This window comes from Chiloscyllium plagiosum, unplaced genomic scaffold (assembly GCF_037043375.1).
Source record: "Chiloscyllium plagiosum isolate Xiang-an unplaced genomic scaffold, Cpla_swu_hap1 HiC_scaffold_5, whole genome shotgun sequence".
Lineage (NCBI taxonomy): Eukaryota > Metazoa > Chordata > Chondrichthyes > Orectolobiformes > Hemiscylliidae > Chiloscyllium > Chiloscyllium plagiosum.
In genome coordinates, this window is record NW_028270143.1 from 2,319,870 (window position 1) to 2,341,936 (window position 22,067).

At 42.2% G+C, this 22,067-nt stretch overlaps 1 protein-coding gene across 8 annotated transcripts in view; it reads left to right on the forward strand.

Annotated features, from left to right (window-relative positions):
* lrrc3b (leucine rich repeat containing 3B) overlaps positions 1-22,067 on the forward strand; it is a 64,636-nt gene that overhangs the window by 19,494 nt on the left and 23,075 nt on the right. For 2 of the 8 annotated variants that reach the window (XM_087986909.1, XM_043689475.2), the window contains exon 1: positions 20,501-20,700. The exons of the other annotated variants lie outside the window; for them this stretch is intronic. The gene's annotated coding sequence lies outside the window, so the exon portion shown is untranslated. Of the gene's footprint in view, positions 1-20,500; positions 20,701-22,067 lie in introns of those variants that run through there. 8 annotated transcript variants of the gene reach the window in all.

Here is a 22,067-nt window from a genome sequence, read left to right on the forward strand (position 1 = left end):
CATCAAACCATAAAATAAAAGATACATCCATGCAGCCAGCACTGTGATTGACTCTTAATGGAGTCAGGCTAATCAGGAATGGGCATTAAGTAGAAAATTTAGACGTTGCAGCCTGCTTGTAGAACAGGACATGGCAGCAGCTCATCGAATCTTATATCCTTCTCAGCAATCTTTACAAACGACAGCATTGTTACACAGATCCTAGACTTGTAAGGTTCAGGGCTGTGTCAAAGAACAGAAATGAGGCCGCTTGAGAGGGGAGTTGAAACCTACTGGTAGTTATCAAAGATGTCCTGTACTTTGTGAAGTACAGGTGACATTGGAATTATATCATTGTCACTCCAGATGCTATTTAGCGAGAAGGAGAATCACTGGAAGGAAAAGGAGACAACGGATGGATTTTGCCAATTTTGGTAATTGCAACCCTCCTGTTGTGACCCTACCCCCTCGCCCTCCCCAAATAAACTATATACACCAGGGCAGGAGTTGAGGAAAACCCAGGCTGAAAGACATCCATTCCCAGCCCCACTTCTGTATGAACTCTGCCCAGCCTAGCTTTGTCAGAGGAAAAGGCAAGGTTTGTGTTTGTTAAAATCAATTTCTTAGCTCAGCCACGATTCCTTTTCCCTTCCGTGGACTTAGTTTTAGTCAAGGCAAAAGTGAGGACTGCAGGTGTTGGAAATCGGAATGGTGCTGGAAAAGCACAGCAGGTCAGGCAGCATCCGATGAGAAGGAAAATCGGCGTTTCGGGCAAAAGCCCTTCATCAGGAATGGAATTTATTAGTTTTAGTCTGTTTATCTAGCTCTGATTCTTAAATAAAAAGAGGGCCCTCTACTTTTTGTCATTTACATAAATGATTTGGATGCGAGCATAAGAGGTACAGTTAGTAAGTTTGCAGATGACACCAAAATTGGAGGTGTAGTGGACAGCAAAGAGGGTTACCTCAGATTACAACAGGATCTGAACCAGATGGGCCAATGGGCTGAGAAGTGGCAGATGGAGTTTAATTCAGATAAATGCGAGGTGCTGCATTTTGGGAAAGCAAATCTTAGTAGGACTTATACACTTAATGGCAAGGTCCTAGGGAGTGTTGCTGAACAAAGAGACCTTGGAGTGCAGGTTCATAGCTCCTTGAAAGTGGAGTCACAGGTAGATAGGATAATGAAGAACGTGTTTGGTATGCTTTCCTTTATTGATCAGAGTATTGAGTACAGAAGTTGGGCGGTCATGTTGCGGCTGTACAGGACATTGGTTAGGCCACTGTTGGAATATTGCGTGCAATTCTGGTCTCCTTCCTATTGGAAAGACGTTATGAAACTTGAAAGGGTTCAGAAAAGATCTGCAAGGATGTTGCCAGGGTTGGAGGATTTGAGCTATAGGGAGAGGCTGAACAGGCTGGGGTTGATTTCCTTGGAGCATCGGAGGCTGAGGGGTGACCTTATAGAGGTTTACAAAATTATGAGGAGCATGGACAGGACAAATAGACACAGTCTTTTCCCTGGCGTCAGGGAGTACAGAACTAGAGGGCATAGGCTTAGGATGAGAGGGGAAAGATATAAAAGAGACCTAAGGGGCAACATTTTCACGCAGAGAGTGGTACGTGTATGAAATGAACTGCCAGAGGATGTGGTGGAGGCTGGTACAATTGCAACATTTAAGAGGCGTTTGGTTGGGTTTATGAATAGGAAGGGTTTGGAGGGATATGGGCCGGGTGCTGGCAGGTGGGACTAGATTGGGTTGGGATATCTGGTCAGCATGGACGGGTTGGACCGAAGGATCTGTTTCCTACATCTCTATGACTCTAAAAAATCTCTATTAGTTGACACTATTGCTGGTAATTTTAAAGATAATTTTATTGCTTCTTTTAAAATATTACTATATTAATGTTTTGATATTGATTTATCTTGCTGAACACCTCATTTGTAGCCTTTCTTTTTGAAGTTCCCAATTCTTATTGTGCCAGGCCAGTGCTGATGTCTGCTTCGTTCAACAACTCCAGACAACACAAGTTTTCTGTGCAACAGCAGTAGCTTTATTATCGGACATCCGTGTGTCTACTTGTTGTGACACTTCTTCACAAATCTCTGCTCTCCACACAGAGACAGTATATTTTATAGGAATTAAGCAAAAAGGTTTATCAGTCACGTGGAAGATTATTATCACATAGTTTAAAGTAGGTAATTATGAATTTACGAAGCCTGATGAATGTGGGTGTCCTGCGATAACGTGTGATTGGATTACAGAAACTGATTATTGTATTTTGATGGGAAAAGATTAAATCAGAAGTGTTTTGCCTGCTGTGAATGGGGAGCTCCCGTACCAATGCTATTATGGTGGGGAAGTAAGACGATGGGAGCGGGAGGCAGTTTAACAGGGTTGTGGCCAAGGCAATCAGTCTTGTCTGGAGAGGGCAAATACCTCTTTCTGGGGCTCCAGGAGGAATCTACATGTGTGGCTCCACTGGGCTCTATTTCTGAGACACAGTCAGCACAGCCCCCCCCCCACCCCGCACTGAGATGTTCTGAAAGTATTGTAAGAGTACTGGCTTTCAGTTGATACTGCAGTAAGTCCTTTGGCAGTGGAATGTTTAACCTTTGAGTCCTGAAAGAGAAGCAAAGCAGGGAACTGACCCCTCTGTGGTATTTTAACGTCCTCACCAGATCTCGGGCAACTGCTGTCTAGTGTCTTGCTGATGAGGAATGGGCGACTCACAAGAAGTCTGATTTCCTTTGGGAGTGAAGGTAAAAGGGATTGTATTTGCTCCAATAGAAATGGGAATTGCACTTCTGGTGGCATCTGTGCACAGTGAACCAGAGTTCAGTGAAGCTCACTCAGACTCTATGCACATCATGGACCTGAAGCATTGACTCTTTCTTTCTTGGCAGATCTTCTATGCTTTGCTGACTTTTTTAGCAGTAATTTGCTCCCCTATTTTATGCTACTTCCTGAGCATTTGAAGGTGAGGTTAGTTTCAATTTAATATCAGGAAAAAAAAAAGTCCTTTTGTTAACAAAACCCCAATTGTATGAATAGAAATAGTGCATTATGGCAGAAGAATTGATTGTTGTGAATTTACTGAAAGGTGCTGCTACTTTTAAATTTGTAAGTGAAATCAAGTGAGACATGCCAACAAAAGAGGTCCTCATTTGTTCTTCTCATTTGTACATATGTTTTCGATCCTTTTGAGGTTCAAATCACCTGGGTGTTGCTGTCTAGATATTGCATAGTGCCAAGTCAAAGAATGAAGCTGTGTGTAATATGAATGACTGTGTTGTGGTACTTGTCTTTGCTGTAAAGTACATTATTCTGTAACCCGAGCTTTCAAATGGGCATTGTAAGTAGAGAAATGAGTACAAAATCCAGGAAGTTTTTCTAAGCCATTAAAACATTGTGATGCGCAATGAAATCCTCTAGCTAAATCCCATTCAGCAATTTATGACTGGCAACATTAAAGGAACACTCAGTTCCAAGAGTTGATGTGTGGCAACGTTTAATTCTCCCAGCAATAATAGAGGAGCCTATTGCTGTGTTTTTCATTTGGTTGCTCACGATGTTGTGGGGATCACTGAAGAGCACTTGAAACGATTATAGATGGTGACTGAAGGTAAATAAGTTTAAGAGAGAGACAGACAGTAGATGTTAGAAGTAGTCTACTAATTTTTGTTTTTTAGCTGCATAGCAGGGAAGGCATCTGAGCTAAATGGGTTCTGTTCAGGAGACTAAGTGAGAAAATAATAATAAAACAAAGCTAAAAATAATAGGAGAGAGAAAATAAACTGAGGACAAACTAGCAAGTGATATAAATAAGGAGAGGAAGAGCTTCTATAAATATATAAACAGGAAAAGAGATGTCAAAGTGGGCATTAACCTCAGAGAATGAAACTGGGGAAATAAAAATGGGAACCAAGAAAAGGCAGAGGAGTTGAATGAATACTTTGTTTCAGTCTTCATAGTAGCAGGCATTAATAAAACTCCAAAAATACCAAACAGTCAAGGGGCCAAGAGGAGGAGAAAATAAACACACGAACTACGATTGGAGGAAACTAATGAGGCTAAAGACTGAAAAGGTCCCTAGACTTGATGGGTGCACCTTAAGATTTTACAAGAAATATCTACAGAGGTAGTGGACACACAGGTAATAATTCCAAGAATCCTTAGATTTGAGAGAAGTCCTAAATTGGAAAACTGCCCATGTAACCCCCTTATTCAGAATGTGATGGAGCCAGTTAGCTTCACATCTCTTATTGGGAAATTGGTGGTGTCTATTATAAAGGATGTCATAGCAGGACACTGCAGAAATGCATAATATGTTCAAGGAGAGTCTGCATGGTTTTGTGAAGGAGAAATCATGCCTGGCAAATTTATCACAGTTCTTTCAGGAGTTAACAAGCAAGATTGATAAAGGGGATTCAGTAGATGTATCATATTTGGATTTTCAAAAAGTGCTCAGTAAGGTACTGTGGCATGGATGGCATGGTGGCTCAGTGGTTAGCACTACTACCTCAGTATCAGGAACCTTGGTTTAAATCCAGCCACAGATGACAGTCTGTGTGGCACATTCTCCTCATGTCTGTGTGGATTTCTGCTGGATGCTCCGATTTCCTCCCACAGTCCAAAAATATGCAGGTTAGATGGATTGGCCATGCAAAATTATTTGTAATGTCCAAGGGTGTGAATCGTAGGTGGATTAGCCATGGTAAATGTAGGATTACGAGGATGGGTAGGGGGCTGGGTGTCTTCAGAGGGTTGGTGCAGACTCTAGGCCGAATGGATTCTATGGTTCTACTGCTTATAAGGCTACTTAATAAGGTAAGAGCTGATCATGTTGGTGGTAGCATATCAACATGGATAGGGATTGGCTGACTAATAGAAGACAGAGCACGATAAAGAGGGTATTTTCAGAATGGAACCTGTAATGAGTGGAGTGCCACAGGAATGGCTACAATTGTTTACAATATAGCTAAGACTTTTAATCTGCAAAACAAAACCAGATTTATTCCAAAAAGGAATAAGTTTAACACTGAGTGAGACCTGAGCAGTAGTTGTTCATCAGAGGAGCATTTTGCAACAGAAGGTTAATTTCACAATTTTCACAAGAATATTACAACGCTGTCTATGAGGTATAGACATAAATCTTCACTTATTTCTGAATGAATCTATTTTATTAAGATACAAAAAATATTAATGACTTGGAGGACCGAAGTGAATGTCCCATCACCTAGTTTGCAGCTGATAAAACAGTAGAGGAAATTGTGTACATTGAGCTTCTACTAATTGGAATTTAGAAGAACGAAAGGGGAACTTATTGAAACATATACAATCCTGACTGGACTTGACAACGTAAATGTGGCGAGGTTGTTTCCCTTTTGAAAGAATCAAGGAACAGCCGGTATAATGTTAATAGGAGATTATCCATTTAAGATAAAGACAAGGAGGATTTTTTTTCTCTCAGTGTGAAATTCTTTACCACAGAGAGCTGTAGAGGGTGGGTAATTAAGTATATTCCAGACTGAGAGACACAGATTTCAATCAGCAAGGGATTCAAAGGTCATGTGGAAAAGGTAGGAAAGTGGAATTCAGGAATTATGATCTCATTGAATGATGGAGCAGACTGGCAGGGCTGATCGGTCTGTTTCTGTTCCGTGTTTGATGGTTTTGTGATGATGAAGTCAAGGATGACTGATATCTCTGCTAGAACCCAGGCCAATTTATTACACAGCTCGATGATGCAGTCAGGGCTTGGGAAAAATCCTGGGAGTTGTGGTAAATCACAAGAAGATTTATGCCACTAATAGATCAGTACAGCTAAAAGCAGAGGTTGAAGGGTTCATTAGCATTGTCTGTCTGTCATGACTAAGTAAGGTTAGAGTTGAGGGAAAATGCTGGTAGGATCTGGCTTGGTGAAGGTTTCTATTGGTGAGCTGGAGTTGTGAATAAATGATGGAGTGCAGGTCTTAGGTGAATGTTGATTGAGGATACAAAGATGATGGAATAGACCTGGAGCATTCATTGAGCAGTCTTTGACAGAATTGTTCTTGAGATGGACTATCAAGGCAAGATCTGCAAAAGTGAAAAATTATAATCCATTGAGAACATGTAAATAATGAAGAGAAGCATGGGGTTTGGTTATGTCCTTGGTAAAGGTGATTCTCTAAAAGTGGTAATGCAACTGTACCCAGCCCAGGTCAGGGGTTAGGAATTTGAGTGAGAGAACTCATCTCCTGTCTCCCCTGCCTGTGTGATGCAATCCTCCCAGCTCACCTGGATAAATGCAGCTCTAACAATAACAACCAAGAAGCGCAATGTCATTCAGGTCTAAGCAGCCCATTTGATTGGCACCACGTCAACCACTGTTCCACAGTGGTATCAGGGTGTACCATCTACAAGGTGCACAACAACAATGCACCAAGGCATCTTCAATAGCACCTTCCAATCCATGACCTTAACCACCTAGAAGGGCTAAGGCAACAAATGGGTACATCACCAACTGCAAGTTCCCCTCCAAGCCACTCTCAATCCTGACTTGGAAATGTGTCATTGATCTACTGAAAATAAAGAAACAAAATCCTGGACCTGCCCCCTCACAGCTCTTTGTATGTACCTACACCAAATGAATTGTATCAGTTCAAGTTGGCAGCTCAGCACCATCTTCTCAAAGGCAGTTCAGGATGGGAAATAAATAATGATCTAATCAGTGATGCCCATGTCCCACGAATGAATTTAAAAAACCATTGTGTTAATAATACTTAATTTGTTTCATTCTTTTAGACATCCAATAACGTTTTAGTTTTAAAATGTGAGAACTTGTGGGTCATTCTGTTGGTTAATTGCTGGTCATCTAACTTGTTTAATCATGAACGGTCCCTAACAAAAACATTAATGTTGCGAACAGTTAATGGTTGTTAATGTCAGAAACTGCCGATGTTATGAAAATGTCTTATGGATTTAAATTACACCTCAATGAGTTATTTCTGTGAAATCTGAATATTAGTTTAATATAGAAGCTTTCTTTATTTTAAGTCCTCTCCTCCTCTCTCAGTACTTTTTGTTGGTCACAGTTCCTAAATAAACAAACTCCCATGTCCCAGTCCAAAATATCCTTGTTCATGGGACTAGCTGCCATTTAACTTTGGGTGGAATGTGAAGTATCATAATCAAACGTAATCATGTCCTCAGTGGATGTACCCATTCATAAACTCTCCTGCGGGGAATTAAAAATGTGACTTAGCTGTTTTCATTTTTCACCTTCCTAATGTAATGCCGCTGAGGCCAATTTTAGTATCCTGCCACTGGGTTAATTTAATTCAGTGTAGTCGAGAACATCCTGTTTGTATGAGTCATTATCACATTATACCCATTGAGCCTTCAAGAGATTTTGATAAGCTTGTTTCATTACACTGAGTATTCATAGCAAAGGAATTTGACCTTGCATAGAACCTCTGCAAGGTGCAGGTCTGAATCTGCTTAATGAAGCTTGGAAGATCAGAAAATGAGGGTGCAGCAGGCCAGAGAGCATGTATCAATGTGTCGAGTGTTGCCCTGGAGGCTTGAATACAGGAATTCTCGTCCTTCAGGAAGCTGAGAGTCCCTCCAGATGTGTACTCAGAAGATTGTGGAAGCAGAAAGTCATTGTTGTCGATGCCAGACGTCTAGCCTCGAGGACCTCAGTGTAGTACCTCACAAAGTTTAATGACCTTCTACATGTGTTCAGAATCATCGTCACTATGCATCATCAGCCACATACTTTCTGTTTTCACCCCAGTTGCTTTTCCTACCTACCGCCAATCTTCATCAAACACAAGTCAAGCTATCCAGTCAAAGCCTCACTTCATCCGTACGTACATAGCACTACTCCCAGGCTCACATTCACACAGACCTGCCAAGCATATCACATCACACTCCCTGATACAATTCCCTATCTTTTGCAGGACAAGCTGGACCATTACAGGTGGCAGCAGTAAGAAACTGGCAGGGGGTGAGCATGCGGAAGAGAGTCCTGTCCATCAGTGGAGTGCCTGTCACTTGCGGCACTGACATGGATGAAAGCATTAAAGATAGTTGCAAGTTTCTGCCTGACACACCTCCTCAAATCTCATTTCAGTCTCATCCTACAATCTGTTATAATTGGTGCTTTCATATCCTCAAGAAGTGCCAGCTGGCCGGGTAGTGGTGTGGGAGGCTGGGGACGAAGAAAAAGCGTTGCTAAACCTGACATCCTCAACCATCATTTAAGAAATTGGCACTGTCAGGTTTAGAGGATTATATGCAGGCAGCTCCACATGATAGTGAATCCTATCAGAAAGATGTTGTGAAACTTGAAAGGGTTCAGAAAAGATTTACAAGGATGTTGCCAGGGTTGGAGGATTTGAGCTATAGGAAAAGGCTGAACAGTCTGGGGCTGTTTTCCCTGGAGCGTCGGAGGCTGAGGGGTGACCTTATAGAGGTTTATAAAATCATAAGGGGCATGGATAGAATAAATAGACAAAGTTTTTTCCCTGGGGTTTGTGAGTCCAGAACTAGAGGGCATAGGTTTAGGGTGAGAGGGGAAAGATATAAAAGAGACCTACGGGGCAACTTTTTCACTCAGAGGGTGGTACATGTATGGAATAACCTGCCAGAGGATGTGGTGGAGGCTGGTACAGTTGCAACATTGAAAAGGCATTTGGATGGGAATATGAATAGGAAGGGTTTGGAGGGATATGGGCCGGATGCTGGCAGGTGGGACTAGATTGGGTTGGGATATCTGGTCAGCTTGGACGGGTTGGACCGAAGGGTCTGTTTCCATGCTGTACATCTCTATGACTCTATAATTGCTGAGATCCTGGCAGGAGAAGGGATTGTGTAGCTGACCATTTTCAAAAGGGCAGCATTACACATGATTTCTTCTGCAGAGGACCCTGATAAGATGTTCATGAGGGAAAAAAACAAAAGTTCTGAAGAAGAGTCACCGGACCCGAACTGTTAGCTCTGTTTCTCTTCACAGATGCTGCCAGACCTGCTGAGTTTTTGTTCTTCTTGAGGATGTTAATAGGCTGATGCAAAAAAAAACCTGATGGGTATGCTGTCAGAAATACTTCATGGATTGGTGGCCTCCTGTGTCTATCAAGGAGTCCACTCCCAAATTGGTGCGGGATAGATCACTGAACCCGGAGTCCATGCCATGCAAAACGGAAATGGTGGCTGATTCCATGAGAACATCCAAGCGTCGTGAAGTGTCTGTTAGTCAATGTCTCAGTTTCCTCGGTGAGAAGCCAACCAATGTCTAACTGCAACAGCAGAAACTCAATTTGAGATCAAGAAATGTCAGCTTAATACCATCCAAACTGACCTTAGTAGATTAGATTCCCTACAGTGTGGAAACAAGCCATTTGGCCCAACAAGTCCACACCGACCCTCTGAAGAGCAACCCAGCCAGCCCCATTTCCCTCTCACTAATGCATCTACAGGCAACTTAGCATGGCCAATTCATCTGACCTGCACATCTTTGGATTGTGAGATGAAACCGGAGCACCTGGAAAAAACCCACACAAACACTGGAAGAACATGCAAACTCCACGCAGACAGTTGCCTGAGGCCGGAATCGAACCTGGGTCCCTGGCACTGTGAGGCAGCATTGCTAACCACTGAGCCACCGTGCTGCCCATGAAGTTGGTACTGTAGAGGTTCATCCAAAGATGATGATGTTCTCCAACACGTTCCTAGATTGCCTTCTGGGAGGCTAACAAAGGCACCATGAAGCATGAACCCAGTGTCCTGTCTTATGATAACAACAGCATTTCTGCTCCCTCTGCTGCTACTTCGTGCCCTTGTGGTCGGTTTTCATACTGATAGCCCAAACTGTTATTGCTGATGACAACATATTGTGTCTAAATTTGGGCTCTCGAGACCTAGAGCCCCTCAAGGATATCCTGCAGAGTCATCTGCAATGGCTATCATTTGAAGTTAGCAGCTTTCCAGCCTTTGTAGCCACTGAGGCAGCACAGTATAGGAGCACAAAGACAGGCAAAGGAATATGGACCAAGTAGTAAAGACTAGCAAGGGGTGGTGTGTTGAAATTTGTGTGCAAGATGAAATGATTTCATGTGTAAATTTGGTTTGGAGTGTTTAGTTTGTTGTGAATTGTTTACATGATGGCCAAAGTGAATGTTGCCATTTGTCAGTGAGAGAAAGAAGGAACTCGATGAATTCTTCATGGTCAGCATAGTTAGGATGGGCTGCCTCCTTCTCCTACACATGAATTGCTCACTTAAAGCCCCTGGTAGTACTATCCCCTTATTGGGATTGTACAGCATGGGATACCGGCTAACCTAATCAGTGGAGAACTGCAAGTCTCGTCCAGCATGGTCAGGCTGTAAAAGCATTGATTCAACATGAGAATAGTCTCCTTTATCACATTTCTTGTGACAGCATGCCTTTGATTGTATACAATATACTTGAGCATTGCTTGTTGGAGTTGTGTGGACCCAAGGACTCTATCCCATTTTCCCAGTTTCTCTGACTCCATTGCATCTTTTCTGATGATGTCACCTCCTGAAGGGGGATCTAAGAAACAACTACCTTTTTCCTCAATCGAAAATTCCTGCTACTGTGGTAGACAGGGCCGTCAGCTGTGTCCAAGCCATTTCCTGCACTTCTTCCCTTTCCCTGCCACAACAACAATAGGGTACCTCTGTTCCTCACTTTCCACTTCACCAGCCTCTGCATCCTAAAGATCATAAGCTGCCATTTCTGCCACTTCCAGTGGGATGCCAACACGAGACACATTCCCAACCCATCCCTTGTCAGCCTTCTGCAGGGACCATTCCCTCCAGAACACCCTGTTCCACTCCTCCTCCATTCCAAATACCTTCTCACACCCTCACGGCACTTGGTCCACTTCTGATCCATTCCCAATACTTCCTCACACCCCACAGTACATGGCCTTCTCCTCCTCCATTTCCAACACCACCCGACTTTTCATGCAAACGCAGAAGGTGTAACTCTTGCCTACTTAGTCCCTTCCTCCTCACTATCCAAGGTTCCAGACGTATCTTCCACATAAAGCAGCGCTTTGCCAGCACTTCACTCCATCTAGCTTATTGTATTCACTGTTCACAATGCAGTCTCCTCTACACGGGAAGATGCAATGCAGACATGGCAACCTCTTTGCAGAACACCTACATTCTGTCCATAAAAATGACTGAACTTCCAGTTGCTAGCCACTTTAACACACGACTGTATTCTCTGAGAGACATTTCTGTCTAAGGCCAGCTGCAGTGCTGCACTGAGGTTCAGCACAAGCTTGAAGAACAGCAACTCATCTTCGACTTGGGAACTTTACAGCCTTCAGGAGTCAACATTGTGTTTGGAAATTTTAGAGCGTGGTCATTTCCTTCTAAGTCTATTTCTTCCCCATCCCCTCCTCACCTCCCTTACCCCATACCCCAGGTCCTGTCATGAAATACATTGCTTTCAGCACAGTCAATACATTTTCAATGACTGATAGTCCTCATTATCGTCTGTTTAGCTTCTCTTCTTCCCTGCCTTAGAATCAACAATTCCTTTGTCTACTTACTCTTACTCACTCTCTCTGCGTTCCTCATCCCTGCGTCATCAGCATAAAGACCACCTTTTCTTAGCTGCTATCAGTTCTGAAGAAACATTATTTGACTCAAAGCATTGACTGTGTTTTCATAGATGCTGCCCGACTTGTTGAGTTTCTCTAGCAATCTCTGTTTTTATTTGTTTCAGATCCAGCATCCGCAGTCCTTTGTCTCATTCATAGAATGAATAGGAGATTGGTTGGCTTATAGGAGACAGAAATGATATAAAGGGTGTATGATGATAAGGCAGGAAAGTGGAATTGAAGATTATTCGGATCTTCTTGAATGTTGGAGTAGTCTTGAGAGGCCAAATGGCCTACTACCACTCCAATGTCTGGTATCTTATGGGCCATTTTCAGTTTGGCATGATGTAACAAGTGCTGTGCTGCAGGGATTAGGGCTGGCCCCTTAACACTATACAGTTTATTGAATAAAGGGATGGGAGGTATGGGTGCTAAATTTACGATGATGCAAAGATAAGTAGGAAAATGGGTTGTGAAGAGGACACAAGGAATGTATAAAGAATATAGATAGGCCAGGCAAATGGGCAAATAATTGGTAAATGGAGTACAATGTGGTAAAATGTGAAGTTGTCCATTTTGGCAGGAAGAGTGAAAAAGAAGCATGTAATCTAAATGGTGAGAGATTGCAGAGCTCTGAGATAGAGAGATCTGGATTTTCTTGTACATGAATTGCAAAAGGTTGCTATGCTGGTACACCAAGTAGTTAGGAAAACTAATTCAATGCCATAATTTATTGTTGAAGGGAATTGAATCCAAAAGTAGGGAGATTTTGCTTCAAATTTACAAAGCACTGATGGTACCACATCTGGAAAAATGTGTACGTATTGGTGTCCATATTTAAGGAATCATCTAAATGCATTAGAAGCAATTCAGAGAAAGTTGACTAATATCTGGAATGAGCAGGTTGTCTTTTGAGGAAAGGCTAAACAGGATAGGTTTGTATCTGCTGGCATTTAGAAAAGTAAGGGGTGACTTAATTGAAACATAAAAGTACCTAAGGGGACTTGACAAAGTGCATGTGGAAACAAATTTTCCTTTGGTTGGAGAAGTCAGAACTAGAGATCACTGCTTAAAAATAAGGGGTCACCATTTAAGACTGAAATTAGGAGAATTTATCTTTATAGAAGGTTGTGAGTCTTTGAAGCTCTCTTTGTCAAAGGGCAGTAGAATCAGAATATTTGAATATTTTTAAGGCAGAGGTAGATAGGCTTTTGATAAACGAAAGGATGCCTTTCTAACTGCCAATTGAAACTGCATGTTAACCTTATGAAAATTAGGACACCCAAGTCCTTTTGTGATTCAGATTAATGAAGCCCTTCCCTATTTAGAAAATAGTCTACGCCATTATTCTTCATATCAAAGTGCATAACCTCACACTTTCCCACATTGGGCAGAAAGGTTGCAGATGTAATACAATCTCTAGACTGTCTGAGTCCTTCTGCAGCCTCCCCTCTTCCTCAACACTACATTATCCCTCCACCTATCATTGTGTCATCTGCAAGCTTAGCAACAATGCCCTCAGTTTCTTCACCCAGATCATTAATGTATAATGTGAGTAATTGTGGTCTCAATACTGATCCCTTTGGAACTGCACTGGTCACCAGCAGCCAGCCTGAAAAGGAGCCCTTTATCCCTACTCTCTGCCTTCTGCCAGTCACCCAATTCTCTGTTCATGCTTGCACCCTGCCCTGAACACCATAGACTCTTCTTATTTAGCTGCTTCCTGTATGGCACCTTGCCAAAAGCCTTCTGAAAATCCAAATATATCATGTCCACTTGGTTGTTACCGCCTCAAAGATTTTTAACAGATTTGTCAGGCTTGACCATCTTTAGTGAAACCATAGAGTCATAGAGCTGTACAGCATGGGAACAGACCCTTCGGTCCAACTCGTCCATGCCCACCAGATATCCTAAACTAATCTAATCCAATTTGCCAACACTTGGCCAATATCCCTCTTAAACCCTTCCTATTCATATAGCCATCCAGATGCCTTAATTGTACCAGCCTCCACCACTTCCTCTGGCAGCACATTCCATACACGCACCATCCTTTGCGTGAAAAAGTTGCCCCTTTGGTCCCTTTTAAATTTTTCCCCTCTCATCCTAAATCTATGCCCTCTAGTTCTGGACTTCCCACTCTCATGATTTTATAAACCTCTATAAGCTCACCCCTCTGCCTCCGACATTCCAAGGAAAACAGCCCCAGCTCCTTATAGCTCAAAACCTCCAACCCTGGCAATACCCTTGAAAATCTTTTCTGAAACCTTTCAACTTTCACAACATCCTTCCTATAGCAGGGAGACCAGAATTGCACACAGCATTCCAACAGTGGCCTAACCAATGTCCTGTACAGCCCTAATATGACATCTCAACTCTTATATTCGATGTACTGACTAATAAAGGAAAACATACCAATTGCCTTCTTCACTATCCTATCTACCTGCAACTCCACTTTCAAGGAGCTATGAACCTGCACTCCAAGGTCTCTTTGTTCAGCAACACTCCATAGGACCTTACCATTAAGTGTATAAGTCCTGCTAAGATCTGCTTTCCCAAAATGCAGCACCTCGCGTTTATCCAAATTAAACTCCATCTGCCACTCCTCAGCCCATTGGACGATCTGATCAAGATCCTGTCGTAATCTGAGGTAACCTTCTTCGCTGTCCACTACACCTCCAATTTTGGTATCATCTGCAAACTTACTAACAATACCTCTTATGCTCACATTCAAATCATTTATATAAATGATGAAAAGTAGTGGACCCAGCACCGATCCTTGTGGCACTGCACTGGTCACAGGCCTCCAGTCTGAAAAACAACCCTCCACCCTTAATCTTCTGCCTTTGAGCCAATTCTGTATCCACATGGCTAGTTTTCCCTGTATTCCATGTGATCTAACCTTGCTCACCAGTCTCCCATGGGGAACCTTGTTGAACGCCTTACTGAAGTCCATATAGATCACATCCACCACTCTGCCTTCATTAATCCTCTTTGTTACTTCAAAAACCTTAATCAAGTTCGTGAGACATGATTTCCCATGCACAAAGCCATGCTGACTATCCCTGCTCAGTCCTTGTCTTTTCAGATACACGTACGTCCTGTCCTTCAAGATTCCCTCAAACAACCTGCCCGCTGCCTGTGACTATCGGTGATACAAATATCTCCGCATGGGGCTCTAGTAATCACTTCCGTAGCTTTTCACAGAGTTCTAGGGTACACCTGATCAGGTCCTGGGGATTTATCCACCTTTTTGCATTTTACAACATCCAGCATCTCCTCTTTTGTAATATGGACATTTTTCAAGATGTCGCCATCTATTTCTCCACATTCTGTATCTTCCATGTTTTTCTCCACAGTAAACACTGATGCAATATTCTCATTTAGTATCTCCCCCGCCTCCTGTGGTTCCACACATAGGCTGCCTTGCTGATCTTTGAGGGGCCCTATTCTGTTCCTAGTTACCCATTTGTCTTTAATGTATTTACAGAATCCCTTTGGATTCTTCTTAATCTTATTTGCCAAAGCTATCTCATGTCCCCTTTTTGCCCTCCTGATTTCCACCTTAAGTATACTTCTACTGCCTTTATACCCTTCTAAGGATTCACTTGATCTGTCCTGTCTATACCTTACATATGCTTCCTTTTTCTTGACCAAATCCTCAATTTCTTTAGTCATCCAGCATTCCCTATACCTACTAGCCTTTCCTTTCACCCTAACAGGAATATACTGTCTTGGACTCTTGTTATCTCATTTCTGAAGGCTTCCCATTTTCCAGCCGTCCCTTACCTGCGAACATCTGCCCCCAATCAACTTTTCAAAGTTCTTGCCAAAAACCATTAAAGTTGGCCTTCCTTCAATTTAGAACTTTAACTTTTAGATCTGATCTATACTTTTCCATCATTGTAGAATTATAGTTGTTGACCCCAAACTGCTCCCCCACTGACACCTTAGTCACCTGCCCTACCTTATTTCCCAAGAATAGGTCAAGTTTCGCACCTTCTCTAGTAGGTACATCCACACACTGAATCAGAAAATTTTCTTGTACACACCTAACAAATTTCTCTCCATCTAAACCGTTAACACTATGGCAGTCCCAGTCTATGTTTGGAAAATGAAAATCCCCTACCATAACTACCCTATTATTCTTACAGATAATTGAGATCTCCTTACAAATGTGTTTCTCAATTTCCAGCTGACTATTGGGGGAGTCTATAATACAATCTCAATAAGGTGGTTATCCCTTTCTTATTTCTCAGTTCCACCCAAGTAACTTCCCAGGTGTATCCTCACTAAGTACAGCCGTAATGTTATCCCTTATCAAAAATGCCACTGTGCCGAATTACCTCCCAGAAATATTGCTGCTGCACCCTCTTCCCTGCTAGGCTCCCCTTTCAATCAACTCTGACCAGTTTCTCTCTCATGTCTTTGCAGTTAGTCAGTAAGATTGGTAGGCTGGTAACTTAGATCAGGAATCTTTGCACACACAGGAAAGAGAGATCACATCCAGGGTGAGACAAAGCATGAGTGAGGATATAGTTTGGAGAATCTGGAGGCAATGCAGGAATTCAGTATAAAAGGTAAGAGGTACTTTTTGCTTATTTTTTGTATGGCTCATAGTTTCTAAGGTTTATTTTAAATTTGATCAATTGAAATGTAGGGTGAGGGAGCCCAGCATAAAGTAGTGACATCACAGGATCACAGGTAAAATGTAACTTCGTTGGTGTTAGCTACTAATTTGACTGTTAAAGGCTTTGATCAGATTGAAGGTACAGAGGGGAAATATTTACAGGCTACAAACTAAAAGACCTGTTCAAAATGTTTAAAGATCAAATTAAGAACCAAATAGTTAAAATGGGAGGTGCCGTGCCAGGCAATGAGTTGCACCTGCATCATGAGGGAGCTGGTGGACCCCACTGTGGTTCATAATGACCACATCTGGAGCAAGTGTTGGTTGCATGAGGAGCTCCAGCTTGGAGTTGATGAGATGGAGTCTGAGCTTTGAACACTGACACATCAGGGAGAGGGAGAGCTACCTGGATGCTGTGTTCAAAGAGGCAGTTGCTCCCCTTAGATCAATTACCTCAAATCCAGTCAGTATTCAGGTACAGGAGGGTGTGACTATGAGAGAGGCATCCAGGAGGTTGTGCTGAAGGAGCCTCAGCCCTTGAGTTTGTCTACCAGGTTTGAGATTCTTGCTCCCTGTGTGGATGAGCAAACTGACCATAGGATCATGGTACAGGGAGCCATTGAAGAAGAGGGAGAAAAAAGAAATGTAGTTGTGATCAGGGAAAGTATAGTAAGGGGAATAAACTGTTCTCTATGGTTAGGATCGAGATTCTGAAAGCTATGTTGCCTGCTGGGTGCCTGGGTTCAGGATATTTCATCTTGTTACAGAGGAACTTGGAGTGGGATAGGAAAGATCTAGTGGTTGTGGTGCATGTAGGTAACAATAATATAGGAAGGAGGAGGAAAGAGATTCTCCTGAGGGAATATGAACAGCCATGGGTTAAATTAAAACACAGAACCAAGAAGGTAGTAATATTTTAGATTACTACCTGAGCCATGAGCAAATTGGCACAAGGTCACCAAGATTAAAGAGATAAACACATGGATGAAAGACTGATGTGGGAGAAATGGGTTTGAATTCATGGGGCATTGGCATCAGTACTGAGGAAGGAGGGAGCTGGTCTGATAAGAGGCTCCACCTGAATCATGCTGGCCTGGCAAATTGCATAACCAGGGCTTTAAACATAACAGTCTGGGGTAGGGGAGGGGAATTCAGTTGCAAAGAAAATGTTAAAAGTGGGGGAGGGCTCTGCAGAGTTATTAAAGATTCCAGAACAAATAATAGGACTGATAGATTCCTGATCCTTTCCATACTAACTTTAGGCACAATAGATGGAGGGGACAACTATGAGAAGAGGGTCAATTAACATAGGACTGAGGAAGTTATACTTAAATACACGCTGTATATGAAACAAGATAAATGAGTTTGTGTCACGGTTTGAAATTGGCAGGTATGATGTGTTGGGTATCTCAGAGACATGGTTACAAGGGAATCAGCGCTGCGAACTAAATATCCAAAGATACGTGTCCTATCAAAAGGACAGACAGATGGGCAGAGAAGTGATATACAGTCAGAAGGTGTAAAATCTGTGTGGGTAGATTTGAAGAACCGCATAGGGGAAAAAGACCCTGATGGGATTTGTGTACAGGTCTCCTAACAGTAGTCAGGATATGGGGAGGAAAATAAATCCAGAGATAGAAAAGGCATCTAAGAAAGTCACTATTACAATAATCATGGGGCTTTCAACATGCAGGTGGACTGCGAAAATCAGGTTAGTAGCCGATCTTAAAATATGGAATTTGTGGAATGTCTATGAGATGGTTCTTTGGAGCAGTTTGTGGTAGACCCCACTAGGGAATGAGCAGTTCTGGATTTGGTGATGTGTAATGAGGCAGATTTGATTTGGGAGCTTAGTGACAAATCCCCAGAGGACAGTGACCGTAATATGATAGAAAACACCCTGCAGTTTGAGCGGGGGAAAGTTGAAACAGTTTGATTCTTGTGATATTCAATTTTCAAGGATTTTTCTTTTCATGCTCCCAAGCTCATCCATTGGGCGATTCAGTCACGTGGTAACTGTATTTGTGCTGACTTATGAGGTATTGGGATTCAGACAGAAGCAAATTAGAAGAGTTCATCAATATCTTCAATGATTATCAACACTCAATTTCATTTCAAGCCAGAACAAACAACTGTTTTCTTAGATATACAGAATTTTAAATTGGCAGAAAACGTAAGTTAGCATTAAAGGATTTTTTCAAAATAATTGATGCAGATTTCAATATACAAAAAACCAACACTATAAACACACATTCCAAATCAGTGAGGTCACAGCTTGTGTGTTCCGTTGTATATTCACAAAATTGTAATATTTTAACCAAAAACTTGCTACCTTTTTTTTTACTCCATTCCCGTTCTCAATTTCAGAAATTGACAGTGTTCATTGCAATAGCATTCACTGCAGTTTCCCCATACAATAGCTCCTGAGCATTTGTATCCTTAAGTCAGTGACACCACATTCATTTACAAGTAAATTCCCATCTCAGTGATTTCAGGTTTTCCTGACTTCCAGTTGGCTGACTGTTCTGCTGTTGACAGGATCAAAATTGTGTTCTTTACTGCGTCCCTCTCCCTCCCATGTTAACCTCCCTTTTTCTTAACTTTCCCTAGCAGTGCTATCTTTCTCTCTTCCCGCCCCCCCCCCCCCCAACACAGTCTCCATTTGCTCCTCTCCCATGCAGCTTGCTTCTCTCTTCCTCCCCATGCAGACTCTTTCTTTCTGTCATCTGCAGTCACCCTGTCCTCCTTTCCCTTGCAGCCTCTGTCTCCCCCCCCCAACCTGAGAATTCCTTGTCTTCCATCATCTTTGCAGCCTTTATGTCTCCCCTAATCCCCTTGCAGCATTCTTCCTGACCTCCTATCCAATCTCCGTTTCCTCCATTCTCCCATTCAAACTCCCTATCTCTCCAGCTCCCTGTTTCTTCAACTTCCCTTGCAACCTCCTTGTTCCCTCTGAAGCACACCTCTGGATCTGGCTGACCTCAGCAAATGGGCGGCTTCAACTCCTGCTCCTGATCCCAGCGCCCATCATGTAAGCGTTGGCAAAAACTTAGCCTCAACTGAGGCTGCCAGCCAGCTATGTTCCTGGTTCTCGGGCCCAGTTCTAACTCTGCCACCCCCAGCTCTCATCTCCCACTTCCAGTGGGTGGGCCTCTCTCCAAGCAGTTACCCCCAACACTCAGCCCCCCTCTCCCAGCTCCCCATTGTGGCCACTGGTTCCCCAGCAAACATTTCCCCTTGTGACTCCCTCACTGCAGCACTTAGACACATAACTGCTCACTATCCCTGCCAACACATTTTGCTCCTCTCTCATGTTCGTAGATTCAATAGTGACCCTTCAACTATCACCAACCAGAACAGGGGAGAACCAGCCTCTGATCGAAGGAACAGCTCCTCACCATGTTTGTAGGTGGTGATTTTTCTCTGATTAATTGCCCCATGAGTAAATTTTCCCAGGAGGTTTGAGTATGTCGTGGGCAGATTTGCTTACCACCCCTTGAATTTTGAATTCTGTTGGAGATCTGGTTGACAAGTTGAATCCAAACAGCACTGGGAATAATGTTTCGATATGTTTGGAGAGATTGAGGTAGGTCGAGGGATTTGGGGTACTAATGGATCGAGGATCTGGGGCTTACTCTTGGAGGAATTCAGTATGGGTGGGAATCTTTGACCATACACACCGGTGAGCTGGATCTGTCTGTGCTGGAAGCTCCTGCCATTTTGGACCATTGCTAATCCAAAATGTGGGCTCACTTGAGATGTTGCGTTTGTAGTTTTGGAGTGTTTATGGGGTGCCTGCATTATCTGCAATTGAGAGTGGCTCTACCAACTAGAGACAGACACTTGTAGAGCACTAGATTGTTTTAAATGCTCCTTGAAGAAGGGCTTATACCCGAAACATCGATTCTCCTGCTCCTCGGATACTGCCTGACCTGCTGTGCTTTTCCAGCGCCATATCTTTCAACTTTGATCTCCAGCATCTGCAGTCCTCGCTTTCTCTCTGTTTTAAATGCTTGGTGATTTCAAAGCGTATAGCATTCAATAGCACTTGAGGAGGGTTCAGAAGGCACTTCAGAAGGCAGAGTTTACAAAATAGCTACAATTCCAACAGGAGCAGCATACAATCCAGCCCTTGAGGGAAAACAGATTACAGCAACACTGAGTATTGATATAGACAGCAGCTGCGGAAACAACTGGAGCACATACAGTGGCTGTAACCACAGCAGGAGAACAAATAGTGACCGTAGCTACACAAGGAGCAAATATAGAAATGACAGTTGCCTTGAAGAGTAGAATGCTATTTATTTTTATGTAGAAGAGAAGCATTGAGAATGAGCAACTGTACAGGGCAATGAGGTTGCGTGAATTGGGCTCTGAAAAATATCAACATTTAGGCTGAATGTCACGTCCTGTAAAAATAAAGGCTTAACTCTGCTGGCAATACGCATTTGAGAGATTTCTAACCAGGTTTGGTTCGTTTTCTGGATAAGTTTAAATATTTGTTTTTGTGATCATGTTATAAATAAATCTAATCCTAAATTTTTTTTAATCTGTATCTGTTTGTCTATTTATATTTGAATACTTGCTTAAATTTGGTTGAAGTTGTTGATGCTCAATTAGCAGCTAAAGTTTAGAATGACCAGATTAATTGACTTTGTGGTTTTGTTGTGTAATTTGTAGACACTTGTCCCCCTCAGTTCTGGATTAGAGTAAATCAGCCACAATTCACTTGTAACTAGCTGGAAAACAAGAAGGTCACCGTATTTGATTTCCTAAAAAACAAGTCCTTTAGAAGGTTTTATTCATGAATTATGTAGTGAATAATGTATCCAAAAATGTGAATATCAGAATATCTTGTTTCAGAGCTCCTAATTGATGATTTCTGGAAGAAACTTTTGAAGGCAGAAATTTGTTGGAGGATCACAAATATAAAATATATCAGATAAAAAGAACTTGGCTTTATGTCACTGACCCAGCGCAATTCAGAAATGTCTCCAATGTATAACTAATTAGTACATTTGGAGTGTGCCAGTGTTGTAATGTAGGAAAGGGTATAGAAAGGTCAATTGCAGGTTAAACTTTTGTGCTAGTTAAAAATATCAGTGAAGAATGTAGAACTCCCTCAGAAACTGGAGTGTTTCAGATGCAGAGTTAATACGTGTTGTTAATGTAATGCATGACTGTTTCATGATTCAGTGCATCAGGCTAGTCATTAAAAGCAGTGTGCAACTTGACCTGGTAAAGACCAAGGTTATGTGCAGACATCAGAGCATCCTTGGGGAACAGTGACTCCAGAATTGTTAAGTTGTCCATGGAATGGAACACTACTTCACCAAAGATCAAGATCCAGGTTTCTAACTCCAGAACGGCTGAATTCCATCAGAATTTAGAAGAAATGAGAGAAACAGTTTGGAGATCGATGTCAATATTTCAGTGCAAAAGCAATTTAAACTTCCTTAAAGAATAATGCTAGCCATGTCGAGCAAATAAAGAACTAAAATCAGCAAGGTCATGCAAAATGAGTCTGATATAAAACGAGGTAACAAGTTACAAAGGGAAAAAGGTCCCTAGAAATCCTTCAGGATGAAGGAGTTCCTCATAGGGATAAACAAATCATTACAAAAACTTAAAGTTATTGCGTGTTAAGTAGGCAGCAGGAAAAAAAAAGCAGCAAACCCAATGCCAGGATTTGGAAACTGGAATGAAATTTCTGTAACCACTGTTTCTGCTGAGTATTAATTATTCCATTAAACTACATTCACCCGTAATGCTCTGTGTTACAGTGTATTTTACAAGATGCATTGCAAAATATATGCAAGACCTTTTGAAGTTTA